Source organism: Hyla sarda, chromosome 8, assembly GCF_029499605.1.
Source record: "Hyla sarda isolate aHylSar1 chromosome 8, aHylSar1.hap1, whole genome shotgun sequence".
NCBI classification, from domain to species: domain Eukaryota; kingdom Metazoa; phylum Chordata; class Amphibia; order Anura; family Hylidae; genus Hyla; species Hyla sarda.
The window spans coordinates 74,848,785-74,871,099 of NC_079196.1; the positions used below are offsets into that span (position 1 = coordinate 74,848,785).

At 47.4% G+C, this 22,315-nt stretch overlaps 1 protein-coding gene across 1 annotated transcript in view; it reads left to right on the forward strand.

The window, feature by feature from the left end:
- LOC130284967 (uncharacterized) overlaps positions 1 to 14,326 on the forward strand; it is a 26,459-nt gene extending 12,133 nt beyond the window's left edge. Inside the window, exons 2-3 of the mRNA XM_056535966.1 lie at positions 1,690 to 1,760; positions 14,216 to 14,326. The gene's annotated coding sequence lies outside the window, so the exon portion shown is untranslated. The remainder of the gene's footprint in view (positions 1 to 1,689; positions 1,761 to 14,215) is intronic.
- The last annotated feature ends 7,989 nt before the right edge of the window (positions 14,327 to 22,315 follow it).

A 22,315-nucleotide genomic window follows, 5' to 3' on the forward strand; every position in this document is an offset into this window, starting at 1 on the left:
GGGGGGGGGGGGGGGGGGGGGGGGGGGGGGGGGGGGGGGGGGGGGGGGGGGGGGGGGGGGGGGGGGGGGGGGGGGGGGGGGGGGGGGGGGGGGGGGGTGGGGGGGGGGGGGGGGGGGGGGGGGGGGGGGGGGGGGGGGGGGGGGGGGGGGGGGGGGGGGGGGGGGGGGGGGGGGGGGGGGGGGGGGGGGGGGGGGGGGGGGGGGGGGGGGGGGGGGGGGGGGGGGGGGGGGGGGGGGGGGGGGGGGGGGGGGGGGGGGGGGGGGGGGGGGGGGGGGGGGGGGGGGGGGGGGGGGGGGGGGGGGGGGGGGGGGGGGGGGGGGGGGGGGGGGGGGGGGGGGGGGGGGGGGGGGGGGGGGGGGGGGGGGGGGGGGGGGGGGGGGGGGGGGGGGGGGGGGGGGGGGGGGGGGGGGGGGGGGGGGGGGGGGGGGGGGGGGGGGGGGGGGGGGGGGGGGGGGGGGGGGGGGGGGGGGGGGGGGGGGGGGTGGGGGGGGGGGGGGGGGGGGGGGGGGGGGGGGGGGGGGAGGGGGGGGGGGGGGGGGGGGGGGGGGGGGGGGGGGGGGGGGGGGGGGGGGGGGGGGGGGGGGGGGGGGGGGGGGGGGGGGGGGGGGGGGGGGGGGGGGGGGGGGGGGGGGGGGGGGGGGGGGGGGGGGGGGGGGGGGGGGGGGGGGGGGGGGTGGGGGGGGGGGGGGGGGGGGGGGGGGGGGGGGTGGGGGGGGGGGGGGGGGGGGGGGGGGGGGGGGGGGGGGGGGGGGGGGGGGGGGGGGGGGGGGGGGGGGGGGGGGGGTGGGGGGGGGGGGGGGGTGGGGGGGGGGGGGGGGGGGGGGGGGGTGGGGGGGGGGGGGGGGGGGGGGGGGGGGGGGGGGGGGGGGGTGGGGGGGGGGGGGGGTGGGGGGTGGGGGGGGGGGGGGGGGGGGCACAGTGGCATCATTAATTCTGGGGTCACAGTGGCATCATTCATTCTATAGGCACAGTGGCATCATTAATTCTGTGGTCACTGGCATCATTAATTCTGGGGTCACAGTGGCGTCATTCATTCTATAGGCACAGTGGCTTCATTTCATTGTTTTAATCAGCCTTAGAGCATAGGCATCTGCAAGTAATGTTGCAGGGGAATAGTGTGTGGCATTAATATAACAGGGGCCCAGTGTGTGGCAGAATTATTTTCAGGGGCACAGTGGGTAGCAGTAATATACCAGGGGCACAGTGGGTGGCAGGTTTATATTCAGGGCAAAGTATGTGGTAGTATTATATTCAGGGATACAGTGTGTGGCAGTAGTATATTCAGGGGTACAGTGTGTGCCAGTATTATATTCGGGGGGTACAGTGTGTGGCAGTATTATATTCAGGGGCCCTGTGTGTGGCAGTATTATATTCAGGGGCCCAGTGTGTGGTAGTATTATATTCAGAGAGTGCAGTGTGTAGTAGTAGTATTAATTTTAGAGGGCACAGTGTGGTAGTATTATATTCAGGGGCACAGTGTGTTGTAGTATTATATTTAGAGGGTGCAGTGTATGATAGTATTATATTCAGAGGGTACGGTGTGTGGCGGTATTATATTCAGAGGGTACAGTGTGTTGTATATACAGGGGGTACAGTGTGTCAGAATTATATTCAGAGAGTGTGTGCCAGTATTATATTCGAAGAATACAGTGTCTGGCAGGTTTATAATAATTATTGTTTTCATATAGAGGATCAGAATCATAGTGAGGAGACGTCTGGGCGTCTGCAGAGAGAAGATTTAGCTGGAACAAGTCCCGTGGTAAGTACATCTGAATTAGATAAGGAAAGACTATAGAGAAGACGTCACCTGTAGTCACTCATATCATTCTGTATCCTCCTCACTATGTCCTATCAGAGCTGGAGTGACTGCAGTTATGATGGGTGAAACAACAACTCCCAGCATCCCCTCACAACTGCTTAGGTCATACTGGGAGCTGTAGTTTTAAATGGTAAAAACCTCTTTAGCACTTTCCCATTCTGTGGCAATTGGTATATTTGATTATTATTCTGACATGTGAACATGGCCTAAGAGTCTTAAAGAAGGTTAGGACTGTATGATACATTTAATAATATTGTAAGTTCCGTAACCAACACCTTGTTTTCTGTCCGCCAACACAAAATACTCTAATAGTGCCCCTCCCAAGACTCGACTCTGGATCCGCCCCTGGACCCATGTATACCATTCAGGAGCCAAGCAAGGAAAGAGTTAACTCACGCTGCTGCTGAGCAGCAGAACTACGGTTCTAGGTCAGGAAACCGGAGAAATGAATGGAAAAAGAGTTCCTCTCAATGACGGCGCTGGTCCAGGATTGAATGAAATTGTTTTATTATATACAGTGCAACGCGTTTCGATCCCGAACAGGGATCTTCATCAGGCATAGTGTACATACTGGAAAATACTTGCTTTTATAAGACAACAATTGAAGAAAAAAAAAAAAAGGGGGGGGGGGGGGGGGGGGGCGATGACAACTTCCGGAGTGCCGTAGAAGCTGTGTGCAAAAAACATACACATTAATAAAACTAAAATAGCATAAAACAATTGAATAAATAAGTAAAATAATTGTAATGAAAGGCCTGATATATTGTCTAAATAAAAACCAATATAATACATTTATTTAATTAACCCCTTAAGGACGCAGGACGTACTCAAACGACACCTTATCCGAGTCCTGTCATATCCCGGCCCCCCGCCGCTAGCCGGAGGGGTGCCGGAGCCGGATGCCTGCTGAAATCGTTCAGCAGGCATCCCGGCATATCGCCTAGGGGGGTCATGATGACCCCCCATGTCGGCGATCGCAGCGCATCGCTCGCCAATTCAGACGAGCGATGCGCTGCGATTCCGTTCCCCGCCGCTCGCCGGGCGGGGATCGGAGCCGGATGTCTGCTGATTTCTATCAGCAGACATCCCGGCAGTGTGCCGGAGGAGGTCCGGAGGACCTCCTATACCGGCGATCGCTGCAGGACGCCGGTAACTACTAACCGGCGTTCTGCAGCGGTTCCAGGTCATCAGGGGCACGTGTGACCCTGTGACCTGGATATAGATGGTGACTGGTGGTGTAGTATACACCACCAATCACCATCCATGCTGTACTGGGGGCTGGCATTGTGGCCACCCCCCTCAGTACAGCTGTGATTGGGTGGCCAAAGTGGCCATACCAATCACAATGTAATGGTAGGGGATCTGGTGGGCTAGGAGCATGTTGCTCCGTTCTGCCCGCCATTTCAGAGAGATCTGGTGTGCAGGACGGAGCCCCGTGCTGCCCACCATCCCCTCAGTAAAAAAAAAAGTGCCCCTTGCCCCCTTTCTGTGGCCCCTTGGCACAGAAATCCCCAGGGATAGCTTTAGATTAGGTAGGGACAGGTTAGGGTTAAAAAAAAAAAAAAAAGTCTTTTTTTTTTTTCCAGCGTACCTCAGTGGGTGTCCGTGGGTCCGTAGCACCTTTAGCTGCGTGACCCCGGCCCTGCTGGGTCGCTGCGGTCTGCCGCCAGCGTTTTTTTTTGGGGCGCAGATCTTTTTTTCTTTTTTTTTTTCCTAAGCGTGTGTGCGGACCCTCTTAGTTATAAAAGAGCGGTCCGCCAACGTTTGTTAAAGCCCATCCGCCGCTGATCAGTCCCGTAGTACTGATCAGCGTTTTTTTTTTTGTGGTGCCGGCGCTTTTTTTCGGGTTTTCTAGCGTGTTTTTGCACCCATAGGCGGTCCGTGCCCCCAGTAGCAGGCATGTACTGTGTGGCCGGACCTTACCTGTGTGTGCGGCGTGCCTCACCGCTGTCAGTGATTTATCACTGATCAGCGTTTTTTTTTGGTGGTAAAGGCACTTTTTTCGGTTACCGCGTTCTTTTTTTGCACCCATAGGTGTTCCGTGCCACCAGTAGCAGGCGTGTACTGTGTGGACGGACCGTACCTGTGTGTGCAGCCTGTCCCACCGCTGTCGGTGATTTATCACTGATCAGCGTTTTTTGGGGGTTCAGGCGGGTGCATTTTTTTCGGGATTAAGCGTTTTTTTTTATTTTATTTTTCGTTTTTTTTTTGTGTGGGGGTCTGTGTACAAGCCACCAGCCACTGTTCTGGGCTGAGTGGCCGGACCCCCCACTGACTTCTGCGCCCCCTGCCGCCACAAGCGCTAATCAGTGCGCACACCACTGATTAGATAAACGCTTTTTTTTGGCGCAGGGCTTTTTTTGCGTTAGAAGTCCCCTTTCTAAAAAAAAATAAAAAAATAAAAGTCCCCTTTTTTATATTTTTTTTCTTTCTGTTAGGGCGGGTTAGTTTAGTTAGGTTAGGCTAGGGAGGGTTAGGGAGGTAATATCGCACCACACCACACGCAGCACATACACCAATAAAGTTTTTCCACACACACACACACACACCCCCCGTATCCACATTAGAGTAGGGAAATGGCCCGCAGAGTGTTCTCGGCGGAGGAGGCATATGACCTAATTGCCTCCGACACAAAGAGCGGCTCAGAGGACGATGAAGACCCCACCTTCCTTATTTCATCGTCCTCCTCATCATCTAGTTCAGATGATGAGCCACCAAGGCGGCGGAGACGCCGCCGTGCGGTGCCGCAAACCTCCTCTGCCCTTGACCCTGTGCCCCATGCTAGTATGAGTCCCCCTGGCGCTCATACTAGTGAAGCCCCCCTGCCAAGGTCACTGGTACCTCGTACCGGAGAACTTGACTGGGCTGAGGCAGCGGACCACGAGCCCATGATTCCTGAGTTTGTTGGCGACTCAGGAATCAAAATTAACATTGTCGGGTTCACTGAAAAGGATTTTTCGGTCATTTTTTCAGTGACGACTTTGTTAATTTGATGGTTACACAGACGAATCTGTATGCCCAACAGTTCGTCGCCGCTAACCCGGGCTCATTTTTAGCTAGACCCGGCGGCTGGACTCCAGTCGATGCAGCCGAAATGAGGACCTTTTGGGGCCTCGCGCTGCATATGGGTATAGTTAAAAAAAACCTGTGTCAGGCAATATTGGAGTGGGGACGTCTTTTACCAGACACCCCTCTACTGTATGGCCATGACACGTCCCCGGTTCGAGGCCATTCGGAGATGTTTGCATTATGCTGATAATGCGGCATGTCCCCCCCGAACTGATCCTGCGTATGACCGCCTGTATAAAATCAGGCCGGTCATCAATCACTTCGGGGCCAGATTTTGGGAGGCCTATGTCCCGGGGCGGGAGGTCTCTATTGATGAGTCGCTCATCAGCTTCAAGGGGAGACTCAGCTTCCGGCAATACATCCCAACCAAGCAAGCGCGGTATGGCGTGAAGATGTATAAACTTTGCGAGAGTACCTCCGGGTACACTTGCAAGTTTATAGTGTATGAGGGACGAGATTCCCGTTTCGAACCCCCAGAATGTCCCCCCACTCTGGGTGTTAGAGGGAAAATCGTTTGGGGCCTTTTGCACCCATTGCTAGATAAAGGTTACCACCTTTATGTGGATAAATTTTATACTAGTATCCCTCTCTTCACATCCCTCGCCGCCAGATCCACGGTCGCTTGTGGGACAGTCCGGAAGAATCAAAGAGGCCTTCCGCCCCATCCCCTACATGCTCCTATCCCCCGGGGTGAGTCCCGTGCCTTTTCCCATGAGAACCTGTTGTTGGTCCGGTATAAGGACAAGAGGGATGTCCTTATGCTCACCACAATTCATGGGAATGGCAGCACCCCTGTCCCTGTGCGAGGTACCGCGGGACCGGTCCTCAAGCCTGATTGTATTCTGGACTACAATCAGTATATGGGGGGAGTTGATCTTTCTGATCAAGTCCTCAAGCCATATAATGCCATGCGGAAAACACGTGTATGGTATAAAAAGGTTGCGGTCTACATGGTACAGGTTGCCATGTACAACTCTTTTATACTGTACCAGAACGCTGGCAACACAGGGACATACCTGGAGTTCCAAGAGGTAGTTCTAAAGGCCCTCATCTTTGGTGACCGCCAAGGAGTGGGTCAGAGCACCTCTGGAATTTTAGGTCCCCGGATCGTCCCGGGCCAACACTTTCCTGGTGTGATCCCCAACACTAGAAGGTCGGGACGAACCCAGAAGAAATGCAGAGTGTGTTACAGGAAGGGGAGACGGAGGGACACCACCATTCAGTGTGACACTTGCCCAGATAATCCGGGCCTCTGCATAGACTGCTTCAGGGAGTATCACACTTCCATGGAGTACTAAATTTTCCATCCTTTGCCCTAATTTTCATTCCCCAGAATTCGGCTCCAATGTACCAGTCCAGGGTACATTGACTTCCAAATTTTATACCAAAATACCCTATCCCCCCCGCCCAAAAAAAAAAAAACCTTTTTCCCAATACTCCAATATTTTTTTTTTCTTCCCCCTAAAAAAATGGGTCATGGGTCACAGAGTCAACAGCATTGGAGGTTTGCAGTTGCCTCAAATGCGCAACGCTCTCTCTCTCCACCTGAGCGGGTTGCGCATTTGAGGTAACAGAATAGGGACGGCCCCACACATCCCCTTCCCAGAATGATGATTCAGAGTATAGGGTTTGGGGCGGGCATCATTTTTACTTTTGGCTGTACTCTGGGTCATCATTCTGGGAAAATAATTGGCATATCAGTACTAAAATTGCAATTTTCTTCCCCCCATAGTACACTTCATCCATTCCTGGAAAATAAATGAAGGGAACACCCGTCTGTTCCAAATCTCCACTTCACCCTATACACCTTCCCTAGGGGGGTGTACTGTTAATAGTATTCTCACATGTGGGTGTTCCTTTCTTGTATTTTCCTCTGAATGTATGTAACTGTTAGGTCCGTAACAAACATCTGCCTCAAATGCGAAGAGTTCTTGCTGAGCTCTGTCGTATTTCCAGGCGACAATTCGGAGTCACATGTTAGTTGTTCCCAGAAAGATGAAGCAGAGTATAGGTTGAAAATTGCAATTTTCAAAAGCTACCCTTCATCCATTCCTGGAAAATAAATTTAGGAAACACCTGTGCATTAAAAATGTCCTCTTTACCCCTATACCCATTCCTCAGGGTGGGTACTTTCTGTAATGGTGTCACATTTGGGTGTTTCATTTTTGTATTTTTCTCGGAATGTATGTAACCGTCAGCTACTGATATGCCATAGGTCACAAATACAAAGTGACCTCTATGACTTCTGAGCCTTGTTGTACGCCCGTCCAGCACGTTACCCCATATGTGGATGTATTTTCATAGTCAGGGGAAAAAGTCCTCCAAAATTTGTAACCCAATTCCTCATATTACCCCATGTGAAAATGTTAAAAAATTGGGTAACCCCAGCATTTTATTGTAAAAAACATCTTATTTTTCAATTTATGGCCCATTTTTCAAAAAACCTGTGAGGTGTTATTTTCCACTGTACCCCTTGTTACGTTCATTGAGGGGTGTAGTTTCTAAAATTGTGTCACATGTGTTTTTTTTTTTTTTTCTGTTGGGGGCTTTATAAATGCACTTGACCCCCGACTTCGATTTCAACAAAATTTCCCTCCTTCTATTCTGAGAATTGTAGTGCGTCCACAGAGCAATTTACATCCACATATGGGGTATTTTTTTTCTCAGACAAAGTTGTTCTACAAATTTTGGGGGCCTTTTGCCCTATTACCCAATGTGAAAATGAAATATTTGGGCTAACACTATCAATATAGTGCAAAAAAATAAAATTTTTCACTTTTACGGCCCATTGTTCAAAAAAAACTGTGAGGTGTAAGTACTTACTGTAACACTGTTACGTTCCCCAAGGGGTCTAGTTTCCAAAATGGTATGCCATGTTTTTTTTTGTTTTTTTTTGCTGTCCTGGCACCATAGGGGCTTCCTAAATGCGGCATGCCCCCAGAGCAAAATTTTCTTCCTAAAAGCCAATTGTGACTACTTCTCTTCTGAGACCTGTAGAGCACTTTTCACCCCCATATGGGGTGTTTTCTGAATCGGGAGAAATTGGGCTTCAAATTTTGGGGGGTATTTTCTGCTTTAACCCTTTGTAAAAATGTAAAAATTTGGAGAAACCAAGCATTTTAGGTAAAATTATATATTTTTTTTAACATATGCAAAAGTCGTGAAACCCCTGTGAGGTATTAAGGTTCACTTTACCCCTTGTTACATTCCCCAAGGGGTCTAGTTTCCAAAATGGTATGCCATGTGTTTTTTTTTTGCTGTCCTGGCACCATAGGGGCTTCCTAAATGCGGCATGCCCCCAGAGCAAAATTTGCTTCCAAAAAGCCAAATGTGACTACTCCTCTTCTGAGACCTGTTGTGCACCAGCAGAGCACTTTTCACCCCCATATGGGGTATTTTCTGAATTGGGATAAATTGGGCTTCAAATTTTGGGGGGTATTTTGTGCTTTGACCCTTTGTAAAAATGTTAAATTTTTGGGAAACCAAGCATTTTAGGTATTTTTTTTTTTTTTTTTTTTTTTTTTTACATTTGCAAAAGTCATGAAACACCTGTGGGGTATTAAGGCTCACTTAATTCCTTTTTACATTCCTCAAGGGGTCTAGTTTCCAAAATGGTATGCCATGTGTTTTTTTTTGCTGTTTTGACACCCTAGGGGCTTCCTAAAGGTGACATGCCCCCCAAAAAACCATTTCAGAAAAATGTTCTCTCCAAAATCCCCTTGTCGCTCCTTCCCTTCTGAGCCCTCTACTGCGCCCGCCGAACACTTTACATAGACATATGAGGTATGTGCTTACTCGAGAAAAATTGGGCTACAAATACAAGTAAAAATTTTCTCCTTTTACAACATGCAAAAATTCTAAAATTGGGTCTACAAGAACATGCGAGTGTAAAAAATGAAGATTTTGAATTTTCTCCTTCACTTTGCTGCTATTCCTGTGAAACACCTAAAGGGTTAAAACACTGACTGAATGTAATTTTGAATACTTTGGGGGGTGCAGTTTTTATAATGGGGTCATTTGTGGGGTATTTCTAATATGAAGACCCTTCAAATCCTCTTCAAATCTGAACTGGTCCCTGAAAAATATCGAGTTTGAAAATTTTGTGAAAAATTTGAAAATTGCTGCTGAACTTTGAAGCCCTCTGGTGTCTTCCAAAAGTAAAAATTCATAAATGTTATGATGTCAATATAAAGTAGACATATTGTATATGTGAATCAAATTTTTTTTTATTTTGAATATCCATTTTCCTTACAAGCAGAGAGCTTCAAATTAGAAAAATGCAAAATTTTCAATTTTTTCATCAAATTTGGGGATTTTTCACCAAGAAAGGATGCAAGTTACCATAAAATTTTACCACTAAGTTAAAAAAGAATATGTCACAAAAAAACAATCTCGGAATCAGAATGATAAGTAAAAGCATTCCAGAGTTATTAATGTTTAAAGTGAGAGTGGTCAGAATTGCAAAAAACGGCTGAGTCCTTAAGGTGAAAAAGGGCTCAGTCCTTAAGGGGTTAAATAAAAAAGTGCTGAGTGCTATGATGAAAATCCACCAGTAGATGGCAGTGTGTAACAGCCGAAGTAGAGACATTTACCATGTTTATGTACATTATTAGGCTAGTACAGGGGAGAGCGAGCGGGGATATAACGATCGCTGCTAACGGCTTTAGAACAAGCGCATATCCCGGGATGTACTCAGGAAATAAGGTAAGGAAAATAGGTAAACTGTCAGTTGAAAGAGTTAAATGGCTGCGAGTGGCATTAAATGAAGCATATAAGTATGAATATATCTTGATTAGTTGAAAGTGTATTTATTGTGTTTGTTTCCAAGAAATGAATGGGATAATTTTACAGTATCACTTCTGAGAGTTCATTAAGTCCATCCGGAACTAAAGTACCCATTCGATATATCCAATACATTTCTTTTCTTTTCTACTGTTCAAAACGATTTGAGATATGTGTTGGAATTGCCTCTATGGGTGTGATGGTTATAGGATGCTGTACATCAGGATGAGATTGTGCGCAATGCCTGGAGACTCCATGTAATAAAAATGTATTACGGATATTATAACGATGTTTATTTAATCGATTATGGAGGGGCTGTGTGGTGCGTCCTACATATTGTAGCGAACAGATACATTGTATAACATACATAACATGGTCTGATTGGCATGTTAATCTAGTTTTAATGTTAAATGTATCTCCCGTTTTTTTAGAGGTCAGGAAACCGCATACGGGTCAAAAATGAGCCGACTGGAGTCACCGTTTGACTCCGGTCGGCTCATTAAAGTAAATGGAGTTGAGTGCTGGTCCGGCTGGGATACGGGAGAGCCCGGTTTGCCCCTCCCCCAGCCGTATCTGGCACTCGTAATGTAAAAACAAAGTGTGAATGCAGTCTAAGACAGATCAAATGTTCTCATAGCCGAGGGCTCAATATCTTAAAGGGGTTCTCCGGTGCTTAGACATCTTATTCCCTATCCAAAGGATAGGGGATAAGATGCCTGATCGCGGGAGTCCCGCCGCTGGGGACCCCCGTGATCTTGCACACAGCACCCCGTTTGTAATCAGTCCCCGGAGCGTGTTCTCTCCGGGTCTGATTACCGGCGACCACACGGCCGGCGGCGTGTGACGTCACGCCTCCGCCCCTGTGTGACGTCACGCTCCGCCCCTCAATGCAAGCCTACGGGAGGGGGCGTGACAGCTCCGGGGGACTGATTACAAACGGGGGTGCCGCGTTCAAGATCCTGGGGTCCCCAGCGGCGGGAGTCCCGCGATCAGGCATCTTATCTCCTATCCTTTGGTTAGGGGAAAAGATGTGTAAGCACCAGAGAACCCCTTTAATACTAGTTCTAGGCCCTCGTAGCAGGGGCAGACTATTATAATACAACCTCTTAATCTCTCTCAGATGATCCTACTTCAGGGTTAACACTTTGTAGTCCCTGTGCTGCTTCAGCAATTCTTATTTAGGTGCTTTTCATGTCACGGATGGTACTTGTCTGTCCCCCGGCTCCAGCTGTCTCTTCTGCTGCCCACTCTAAACCAGTGTTTCCCAACCAAGGGTGCCTCAAGCTGTCGCAAAACTGCAACTCCCAGCATGCCCGGACAGCCAACAGCTGTCCGGGCATGCTGGGAGTTGCAGTTTTGCGACAGCTGGATGCGCTCTGGTTGGAAAACACTGGTATAGTATATGGTGCAACATTCCGGGAATCTGGTTGGATCCATTCCAGGAGTCGGATTGGTTGGATAAATACCGGCCATTGAATTGCCAGTATTTTTTATATAAAAATAACCGTCAGGGTCGGCAAAATAAAGGCTGTGCCGGTAAAATACTGGCCTGGTGGCTGATGTCGTTCCATGTGGCTCTATGGTGGCTGATGTCGTTCCATGTGGCTCTATGGTGGCTGATGTCGCTCTATGGTGGCTGATGTCGCTCCATGTGGCTCTATGGTGGCTGATGTCGCTCCATGTGGCTCTATGGTGGCTGATGTCGCTCTATGTGGCTCTATGGTGGCTGATGTCGCTCTATGGTGGCTGATGTCATTCTTTGTGGCTCTATGGTGGCTGATGTCGCTCTATGGTGGCTGATGTCGCTCTATGTGGCTCTATGGTGGCTGATGTCGCTCTATGTGGCTCTATGGTGGCTGATGTCGCTCTATGTGGCTCTATGGTGGCTGATGTCGCTCCATGTGGCTCTATGGTGGCTGATGTCGCTCCATGTGGCTCTATGGTGGCTGATGTCGCTCTATGTGGCTCTATGGTGGCTGATGTCGCTCTGTGGCTCTATGGTGGCTGATGTCGCTCTATGTGGCTCTATGGTGGCTGATGTCGCTCCATGTGGCTCTATGGTGGCTGATGTCGCTCCATGTGGCTCTATGGTGGCTGATGTCACTCTATGTGGCTCTATGGTGGCTGATGTCGCTCTATGTGGCTGATGTCGCTCTATGTGGCTCTATGATGGCTGATGTCGCTCTATGTGGCTCTATGGTGGCTGATGTCGCTCCATGTGGCTCTATGGTGGCTGATGTCGCTCCATGTGGCTCTATGGTGGCTGATGTCGCTCTATGTGGCTCTATGGTGGCTGATGTCGCTCCATGTGGCTCTATGGTGGCTGATGTCGCTCCATGTGGCTCTATGGTGGCTGATGTCGCTCCATGTGGCTCTATGGTGGCTGATGTCACTCTATGTGGCTCTATGGTGGCTGATGTCGCTCCATGTGGCTCTATGGTGGCTGATGTCGCTCTCACATCTCTCCACCAGTGGTGTGTCCTCACACAAGCCACGAATGCTGATGTCTCAACAAGTCACAGTTCACACCGGCAGTACACATTCATCACTTTCCGCCTATTTTAAAATAAGCATATAGACCGGGGGTCTCAAACTGGTGGCCCTCCAGATGATTTAAAACGTCAACTCCCAGCATGCCTGGACATGCCCAGACAGCCATTTTCTGCAGCTAATGTCTGTCGGGAATGCTGGGAGTTGAAGTTTTGCAACATCTGGAGGGCCACCAGTTTGAGACATCTGATGTAGACCCAACAATGTAATGGTCATAGAATAAGTTCCTCATGCTATTGCCTGTTTACTACCAAATAGCCTCATGGTCAGACTTCCTGGCCACCATGTTTTGTTAAACAGCACGCATACCCCAGCAATAAACCTAAACATATACGTTGTGCACAGTACTTTAAAGGGGTATTCTGGTGGAAAACTTTTTTTTTTTTTTTTAAGTCAACTGGTGCCAGAAAGTTTAAAAGATTTGTAAATTAATTCAATTGAAAAAAAATCTTAATCCTTCCAGTACTTATTAGTGGCTGTATTCTCCAGAGGTTCTTTTCTTTTGGATTTCTTTTCTGTCATGACCACAGTGCCCACTGCTGACACCTCTGTCCATGTCAGGAACTGTCCAGAGCAGGAGAAAATCCCCATAGCAAACATATGCTGCTCTGGACAGTTCCTAAAATGGACAGAGGTGTCAGGAGAGAGCACTGTGGTCATGAAAGAAATGAAATCCTAAAAGAAAAGAATTTTCTCTGTAATATATAGCCACTAATAAGTACTGGAAGGATTAAGATTTTTTAATAGAAGTAATTTACAAATCTACTAAAAGTAAAAAAGAAACAACAGTGGCACCGATACCTTAGGCCTCCTAAGACCACGAGATGGAGACGACGTCCCGCTAGTCTGGAAATCCACCCTGGCAACGGAGGTGCTAGGACAATAAAGACCGTAGTCACCAAATAATAGTAAATGAAGAAAAAAGGTGTCCTGCACTCACCGCTTCAGTCCAGGTAATCCTGCTCCCATCTCGGGTCGCGACTCGAACACGGAGGACATGGATAGTGGAGCGCTCAGAGGCGACTGCCGGCGGTTTCACGCATAGGAATGCGCTTCATCCGGCCTCGTTAACGTCATCGCGCTGTGCGAATTATAAAGGTGCAGCTGGTGAGTCACATGATTCCAGGTGAACTCTCACCCCGTGTTGCATTAAGAAATGAACGGAACAGAAACCACATAAGGAAGCAAAAAGCAAGTTAGGTAAGTACATCACTACTAATAGACCTAGAACTGCCCTGAATAAAGGGAAATTTATAAAAAAGGGGAAAAATCTAGTTTATCATTTAACCCTAACGGCCCCTGCGCGTCAAGGCGCAATATCCATCGCGCCTCAGCACGCAGGAGCAGGCGGCGTCTATCTCCTCCAGAAGGGTGACAAGGGATTGTTTCAAGACCTCCAAATTTTAACGTGGTGCAATTGCCACCATGTATGGATTGCATATGCTGGACAAATGTTGGGGATCCGCCTCCTTTACGAACTGAGTACATATGCTCTCGTACTCGAGCCCGGAGTTGTCTCTCGGTTTTTCCAATATAAAAGAATTGGCAACTACAACATAAAAAATATACAACAAAGGTGCTCCGGCAGGTGATGAGGTGTTTTATTTCAAAAACATAACTCCCTAATTTGATAGAAATCGCATTGATGTTATGAGGGCATTGAGGACAGAAACCGCAATTCTTATTCCCTTTCGGGGCTATACCAGACAACCAAGTCTCCTTGGGATGTGCTTCTCTATTAAACTTCTGACCCTTCAATAAATCAGCGATCGTCTTGTTTTTTCTGAAGGTCACTGTAGGTCTATTCTGGACTGTATTCACAATATCTGGATCTGCCATGAGTAGATGCCAGTTCTTGGTGATGGCAGATTTAATGACATGATTCAAAGGGCTGTTTTTAAAAGCAAACATGAATCTTGAATTCTGTTCAGTAGTAGACTGAAAATCTTTTATCTTATTTTTTGAATCTATAAGTAAGTCCTCTCTGTTTTTAGTTGCAGCTCTCCTGTAAGCTCGTGCCAATACTTCATTAGGATACTGACGCTGTCTAAAGCGTGTAAGTAAGTGTCCTGCTTGTTCCTCATAATCAGACTGCTTGCTATTATTTCTTTTTAGACGTAGAAGCTGGCTGTACGGAATAGAATTTTTAGTTTCAATAGGGTGGGAGCTCTTATAGTGTAAAAGAGCATTTCTTGCCACTTCTTTCCTATAGCCTCGTGCCAGAAGCTGGTTATTCTCCACGTATAGTTTAAGATCCAAAAATTCAAGGCTATCTCCTCCAAAAACACTCGTAAAAGCCATGTTCATGGCATTGACGTTAAGATAGGCTACAAAATCCCCCCCAGTGTGTTTGAGGATTTTGTTACTGTGCCAGTGTAGTGAAGAAAAATGGCAAAAAGGTACTGTACCCTTTCCTACCCTCTGTTACCCCTTCTTAACCCCGTCCACCCCCTGTCTATCCCTGTCACCCATGTCCACCCCTCCCTGTCCACCCCCCTGTAACACATGTCTACCCCCCTATTCACCCCTCTATCCCTTTGTCACCCCTCTTTTATCCCCCTTGTCATCCTTGTCCACCCCCGTTATCCCTGTTCACCCCCATATCTCCCGTGTCCACCATCCTGTCATCCATGTCCACCTTGGCCACCTCTGTCCATTCCTCTGCAACACACGTTTCCCCCCCCATCCACCCCTCTGACCACCCCCCAGTCTACATCTGTCACCATTGTCCCTCCACCCTAATCACCCCTCTGTCCCTCCTGTCATCCATGTCCACCTTGGCCATCCCCCCTCTGTCACCCATGTACACTCCTCTACCCCCCATTCCATAGACTTGCATACGGGGGGGCGGGGGGGGGGGGGGGGAGAGGTCATGATACTCTGGCCCCTGTTTGTGAGCTGGCACCGCTGTGTGCAGCTCAAACAGGTGGGTGGCGAATACAAGATTGCGGGGGTCCCCAGCGGCGGGACCCCCATGGGGAGACATCATATCCCCTATCCTTAGGGTATAAGATGTCTCAGGGCCGGAGTACCCCTTTAAGATGTTAGCCGAGCTTTCTTACAATCTTACTGAGGAACCTTCTGACAATATTTTACCATTTCTTCTCACACTGTATGGTCACTGCAATTCTCTGTAAAGACGAGGTTACTCATTCCATTAACCCCTTAAGGACCCGGGCTTTTTCCGTTTTTTCATTTTCAATTTTTCCTCCTTAACTTTAAAAAATCATAACTGTAAAATTTTTTCCTAAAATTCTATATGATGGCTTATTTTTTGCGTCACCAATTCTTCTTTGTAATGACATTAGTCATTTTACCCAAACATCTACATTGAAACGGGAAAAAAAATCAATGTGCGACAAAATTGATGAAAAAAAACTCTATTTTGTAAGTTTTGGGGGCTTCCGTTTTTACGTAGTACATTTTTTGGCAAAAATGACACCTTATCTTTATTCTGTAGGTCCATACGGTTAAAATGATACCCTACTTGTATAGGTTTGATTTTGTATCACTTCAGAAAAAAATCCTGACTACATGCAGGAACATTTATACGTTTAAAATGGTCATATTCTGACCCCTATAACTTTTTTATTTTTCTGTGTTCAGGGTGCTATGAGAGCTATTTTTTTGCGCCGTGGTCTGAAGTTTTTAGCTGTATCATTTTTGTTCTGATCAGGCTTATTGATCACTTTTTATTAACTTTTTTGTGGTATAAAAAGTGATCAAAAATGCGCTATTTTGGACTTTGGAATTTTTTTGCGCATACGCCATTGAACGTGCGGTTTAAAAAGCAGTATATTTTTATAATTCGGACATTTCTGCACGCGATGATACCACATATGTTTATTTTTATTTACACTGTGTTTTTTTTATTCTTGGAAATGCCGGGTGATTCAAACTTTTATTAGGGGAAGGGATAATTGAAAGGGTTAATGATTTTTTTTTTTTTTTACACTTCTCTTATGCAATATTATAGCTCCTACAGGGCGGGCTATAACATTGCATTAACTGATCTTTACCACTGATTGATGCATCTCCATAGGAATGGATCAATCAGTGTTTTCGGCGATTGGATGCTCAAGTCTGGATCTCAGGCTTGAAGCATTCATTCGGCGATCGGACAGCACAGGAGAAGGTAAGAAGACCTCCTCCTGTGCTACAGCTGTTCGGGATGCCGACATTATACCGCGATGATCCCGAACAGCTCCCTGAGCTAGCCGGGCACTTTTACTTTCGTTTTTAGCTGCGCGGCTCAGCTTTGAGCGCGCGGCTAAAGGGTTAATAGCGCGCGGCACTGCGATCAGTGCCGCGCGCTGTTAGATGCGGGTCCCGGCTTCACTATGATGCCGGGCCCACCGCCATATGATGCGGGGTCCTTAAGAGGTTAAAGTGGTACACCAGTGGAAAACCAGATTTATTTTTTAAATCAACTGGTACCAGAAAGTTTAACAGATTTGAAAATTACTTCCATTTAAAAATCTTAATCCTTCCAGTACTTATAAGATGCTGTATGCTCTAGAGGTATTCTGTCTGACCACAGTGCTCTCTGCTGACATCTCTGTCCATGTCAGGAACCGTCCAGAGCAGGATAGGTTTGCTATTGGAATATGCTTCTGCTCCAGACAGTTCCTGACATGGGCAGAGGTGGCAGCAGAGAGCACTGTGGTCAGACAGAAAGGAAATTCAAAAAGAAAAGAACTTCCTCTGTAGTATACAGCAGCTGAGAAGTACTGGAAGGATTAGGATTTTTTTTTATAGAACTAATTTCCAGTGGAATACGCCTTTAGGGGTATGAAGTTCTTTATGGGAGAAGCACAGTTACTTATGAGTGTCCATGGGAGGTTATGCCTTATGTTTATGTCTACCATGCTACTGTGGTGTCCCAGTAAAGGTACATTGTGTCAAGGTATTTTAGGACCTGTCAGATTGAGACCTCCAGTGTCCTGGGGGCTCCCCTGCAGGGACTCAACCATTTCTAATCTGTATTTTCACTGTTATAATTTAGCAATCCGTTAATAGGTGTCTGTAGCTTTAAGTATGTTGCCTAGCAACCTCAGGCTTAGTTAGGGTATGTGAGAGTGGAGGACTGAGGGCTAGACTGAACTTTTGTGTAAGGTGTTATATTATGTTATCACTTGTATGTAACTTTATTGTAAATCCTAAAGGGGATACAGACAACTCTATGATCCACAGCTGCCTGGCCAATGGGCTTTAGTTCAGCCTTCCCTTATAAAGGGTGGCATTTCCTGTGAGAGGAATAGAGGAGGAGTAAAGCAATTCATTCAGTTCAGAGTACAGAGTGAAGAATCCGCAGAGGAGTGAGAGCAAAGATGAGAGAGAGAGAGAGAGAGATAAGAAAAGCATGAAGAAACCCCAACTAATATCAAGCCTTTACTTCAGCCTTGATCAGAGAATTCCTAAAGGACAATTCATTATCTTTCGGCGAAAAGCCACAAATCTACCGACACTTCAGTAAGTGACTTTGATCTCAAACCTAATATAGCGCAGACCTAAAACTCCTAGTCCGGCCGTAAGAGCCAAGCATATATGCAATATCAAGTCCAGGCACTGCAAGCTGTGTGGTCCTCTAGAGACTGTCTGTTAAACCTTTGGGAGACTTTGGTTGAGCGCTGTGGAGATTGTACCACCTATCTTCAAGTTAGTAAAGCCTCCGTTAAACTGCAACCTAGTGTGGAGTCAATTCTTTCCTTGCTAGCCTGTGGGGAGACGGAGTTCCCTGGACCTGTAGTACCCCGGGAGATACCAAGACTACAGTGGCTTCACGCGACATTAAGGGTTAATACCATCCGACCCTGGGTTCATAACCCCCCCAAGAACCAAGTAGCTAACCCCAGCATAGTGGCGGTCACGGGTTTCACTCGTGGTTACCACACTACCAACCAAAAGAGTACAGTTTGTGTTGGTGGAAAATGCACTGAGCAATGGGGCAGTCAACGTGGTGGAACCTGGAGGCCTGTTTGTCTGTCAGTGTTAAGGTTTCTGCCAGTGGGCACGTCAGAGAGAGCACTGGTAACCAGATAGGACAGGGTGAGGGACAATCAAGGGCCAGCTATCACCAACAGACCACTGCAGACAGTGAATATTAGAGAGGAAGAAATGTGAGGAGGGGGGTCAGCAAAATGTGCAAGAACCCCTTGAATTGACAGGTGCCCTCCATACAAAAAGCTTATTTGTTGCAATGCCAAGAAATCTTACATTTGTGTTAACCATTCGGGTCTTTGCAGGAAAGATTGCAGACTGTTATATACGAAACATTTAAAGGGGTACTTTTTTTTTATCAACTGGTGCCAGAAAGTTAAACAGATTTGTAAATTACTTCTATTAAAAAATCTTAATCCTTCCAGTACTTATTAGTGGCTATATATTACAGAGAAAATTCTTTTCTTTTAGGATTTCAATTCTTTCATGACCACAGTGCTCTCTGCTGACACCTCTGTCCATTTTAGGAACTGTCCAGAGCAGCATATGTTTGCTATGGGGATTTTCTCCTGCTCTGGACAGTTCCTGACATGGACAGAGGTGTCAGCAGTGGGCACTGTGGTCATGACAGAAAAGAAATCCAAAAAGAAAAGAACCTCTGGAGAATACAGCCACTAATAAGTACTGGAAGGATTAAGATTTTTTTTCAATAGAATTAATTTACAAATCTTTTAAACTTTCTGGCACCAGTTGACTTAAAAAGAAAAAAGTCCACCAGAATACCCCTTTAACCCCTTAAGGACCCAGCCATTTTACACCTTTGGACCCGGCCATTTTTTGCACATCTGACCACTGTCACTTTAAACATTAATAACTCTGGAATGCTTTTAGTTATCATTCTGATTCCGAGATTGTTTTTTCGTGACATATTCTACTTTAACTTAGTGGTAAAAATTTTTGGTAACTTGCATCCTTTCTTGGTGAAAAATCCCAAAATTTGATGAAAAATGTGAAAATTTTGCATTTTTCTAACTTTGAAGCTCTCTGCTTGTAAGGAAAATGGATATTCCAAATATTATTTTATTTTATTCACATATACAATATGTCTACTTTATGTTTGCATAATAAAATTGACGAGTTTTTACTTTTGGAAGACATCAGAGGGCTTCAAAGTTCAGCAGCAATTTTCCAATTTTTCACAAAATTTCCAAAATCACAATTTTTCAGGGACCAGTTCAGGTTTGAAGTGGATTTGAAGGGTCTTCATCTTAGAAATACCCCACAAATGACCCCATTATAAAAACTGCACCCCCCAAAATATTCAAAATGACATTCAGTCAGCATTTTAACCCTTTAGGTGTTTCACAGGAATAGCAGCAAAGTGAAGGAGAAAATTCACAATTTCCATTTTTTACACTCGCATGTTCTTGTAGACCCAATTTTTGAATTTTTACAAGGGGTAAAAGGAGAAAATGTATACTTCTATTTGTAGCCCAATTTCTCTCGACTAAGCACATACCTCATATGTCTATGTAAAGTGTTCGGCGGGCGCAGTAGAGGGCTCAGAAGGGAAGGAGCAACAAGGGGATTTTGGAGCGTACGTTTTTCTGAAATGGTTTTTGGGGGGCATGTCCCATATAGGAAGCCCCTATGGTGCCAGGACAGCAAAAAATACCCACATGGCATACCATTTTGGAAACTAGACCCCTTGAGGAACGTAACAAGGAATAAAGTGAGCCTTAATACCCCACAGGTGTTTCACGACTTTTGCATATGTAAAAAAATTTAAAAAAATTTCAATAAAATGTGTGCTTCCCCCCAAATTTCACATTTTTGCAAGGGTTAATAGCAGAAAATAGCCCCCAAAATTTGTAACCCCATCTCTTCTGAGTATGGAGGTACCCCATAAGTTGACATGAAGTGCACTATGGGCGAACTACAATGCTCAGAAGAGAAGGAGTCATATTTGGCTTTTTGAGAGCAAATTTTGCTTGGGGGCATGTCGCATTTAGGAAGCCCCTATGGTGCCAGGACAGCAAAATAACCCCCACATGGCATACCACATTGGAAACGAGACCCCTTGAGGAACGTAACAAGGGGTACAATGAGCATTTAGCCCCCACTGGTGTCTGTCAGATCTTTGGAACAGTGGGCTGTACAAAATTTTTAATTTGCGCAGCCCACTGTTCCAAAGATCTGTCAGACACCAGTGGGGTGTAAATTCTCACTGCACCCCTCATTACATTCCGTGAGGGGTGTAGTTTCCAAAATGGGGTCACGTGTTTTTTTTTTTTTTTTTGCGTTTGTCAAAACCGCTGTAACAATCAGCCACCCCTGTGAAAATCGCCTCAAAATGTACATGGTGCACTCTCCCTTCTGGGCCTTGTTGTGCGCCCCCAGAGCACTTTGCGCCCACATATGGGGTATCTCCGTAGTCGGGAGAAGTTGCATTACAAATTGTGGTGGGCTTTCTTCCCTTTTACCTCTTGTCAAAATGAAAAGTATAGGGCAACACCAGCATGTTAGTGTAAAAAAATTTTTTTTTTTACACTAACATGCTGGTGTAGACCCCAATTTCACCTTTTCATAAGGGGTGAAAGGAGAAAAAGCCCCCCAAAATTTGTAAGGCAATTTCTCCCGAGTACGGCGATACCCCGTATGTGACCCTAAACTGTTGCCTTGAAATACGACAGGGCTCCGAAGTGAGAGAGCGCCATGCGCATTTGAGGCCTGAATTAGGGATTTGCATTGGGGTAGACATAGGGGTATTCTACGCCAGTGATTCCCAAACAGGGTGCCTCCAGCTGTTGCAAAACTCCCAGCATGCTTGGACAGTCAACGGCTGTCCGGCAATACTGGGAGTTGTTGTTTTGCAACAGCTGGAGGCTCCATTTTGAAAACAGTGGCGTACCAGACGTTTTTCATTTTTATTGGGGAAGGAGGGGGGCTGTGTAGGGCTATGTGTATATGTAGTGTTTTTTACTTTTTATTTTATTTTGTATTAGTGTAGTGTAGTGTTTTTAGGGTACAGTCACACGGGCAGGGGGGTTACAGCGATTTTCCCGCTGCGAGTTTGAGCTGCCGCGCAAAATTTGCTGCATCGCACACTTGCAGCCTGATACTCACTGTAAGCCCCCTGCCCATGTGAATGTACCCTGTACATTCACAAGGGGGGGACCTCCAGCTGTTGCAAAACTACAACTCCCAGCATGCACAGTCTATCAGTGCATGCTGGTAGTTATAGTTTTGCAACAGCTGGAGGCACACGGGTTGGGAAACACTGAGTTAGGAAACAGACAATGTTTCCCAACCAGTGTGCCTCCTGTTGTTGCAAAACCACAACTCCCAAACATTCTCAGGCATGCTGGGAGTAGTAGTTCGGCAACATCTTTAGAGCCAGATGTTGCCGAACTACAACTCCCAGCATGCTTGGAGTTGTAGTTTGCAACATCTGGAGGACTACAGTTTGCAGACCACTACTACAGTGGTTCCCAATCTGTGCCCTTCCAGATGTTGCAAAACTACAACTCCCAGTATGCCAAAACTGTCCAGGCATGCTGGGAGTTGTAGTTCTGCAACATCTGAAGGGCCAGATGTTACAGACCTACAACTCCCAGCATGCCTGGACAGTAAGGGCATGCTGAGGATGTGTAGTTTTGCAACATCTGGAAGGGCACAGTGGTCTCCAAACTGTGGACCTCCAGATGTTGCAAAACTGCAACTCCCAGCATGCCCAGACGCCAAGGGCTGTCTGGGCATGCTGGGAGTTGTAGTATATAGGGTCCCAATACAGCAATGCATGTCGCTTTACGGCGACGTGCATTGCTGTAAAGGGCCCGACCGCGGCTGAAGAGCTACTCACCTGTCGCCGCCGCCGCCATCTTCCCCGCCGGGATCCGGGTCTTCAGGGACGAGGTAAGTACCGGGGCCGGTCCCCAGCACTCCCCTGTCCCCCGCCGCATCCTCCGGTCTTCCTCCCATCCTCTCCGGACTTCAAGGGGCCGGGCAGGACGGGAGGAAGTAACCGCCCCCCCTCCTGCGATTGGTCGGTTAACTAACCGACAGATCGCAGGGAATAGGAGGAGGTGGCAGGCTTGCCTCCTCGCTCCTAGGCTCCAGCATGGTCCTGGCTGTCTGTGACAGCCGGGATCATG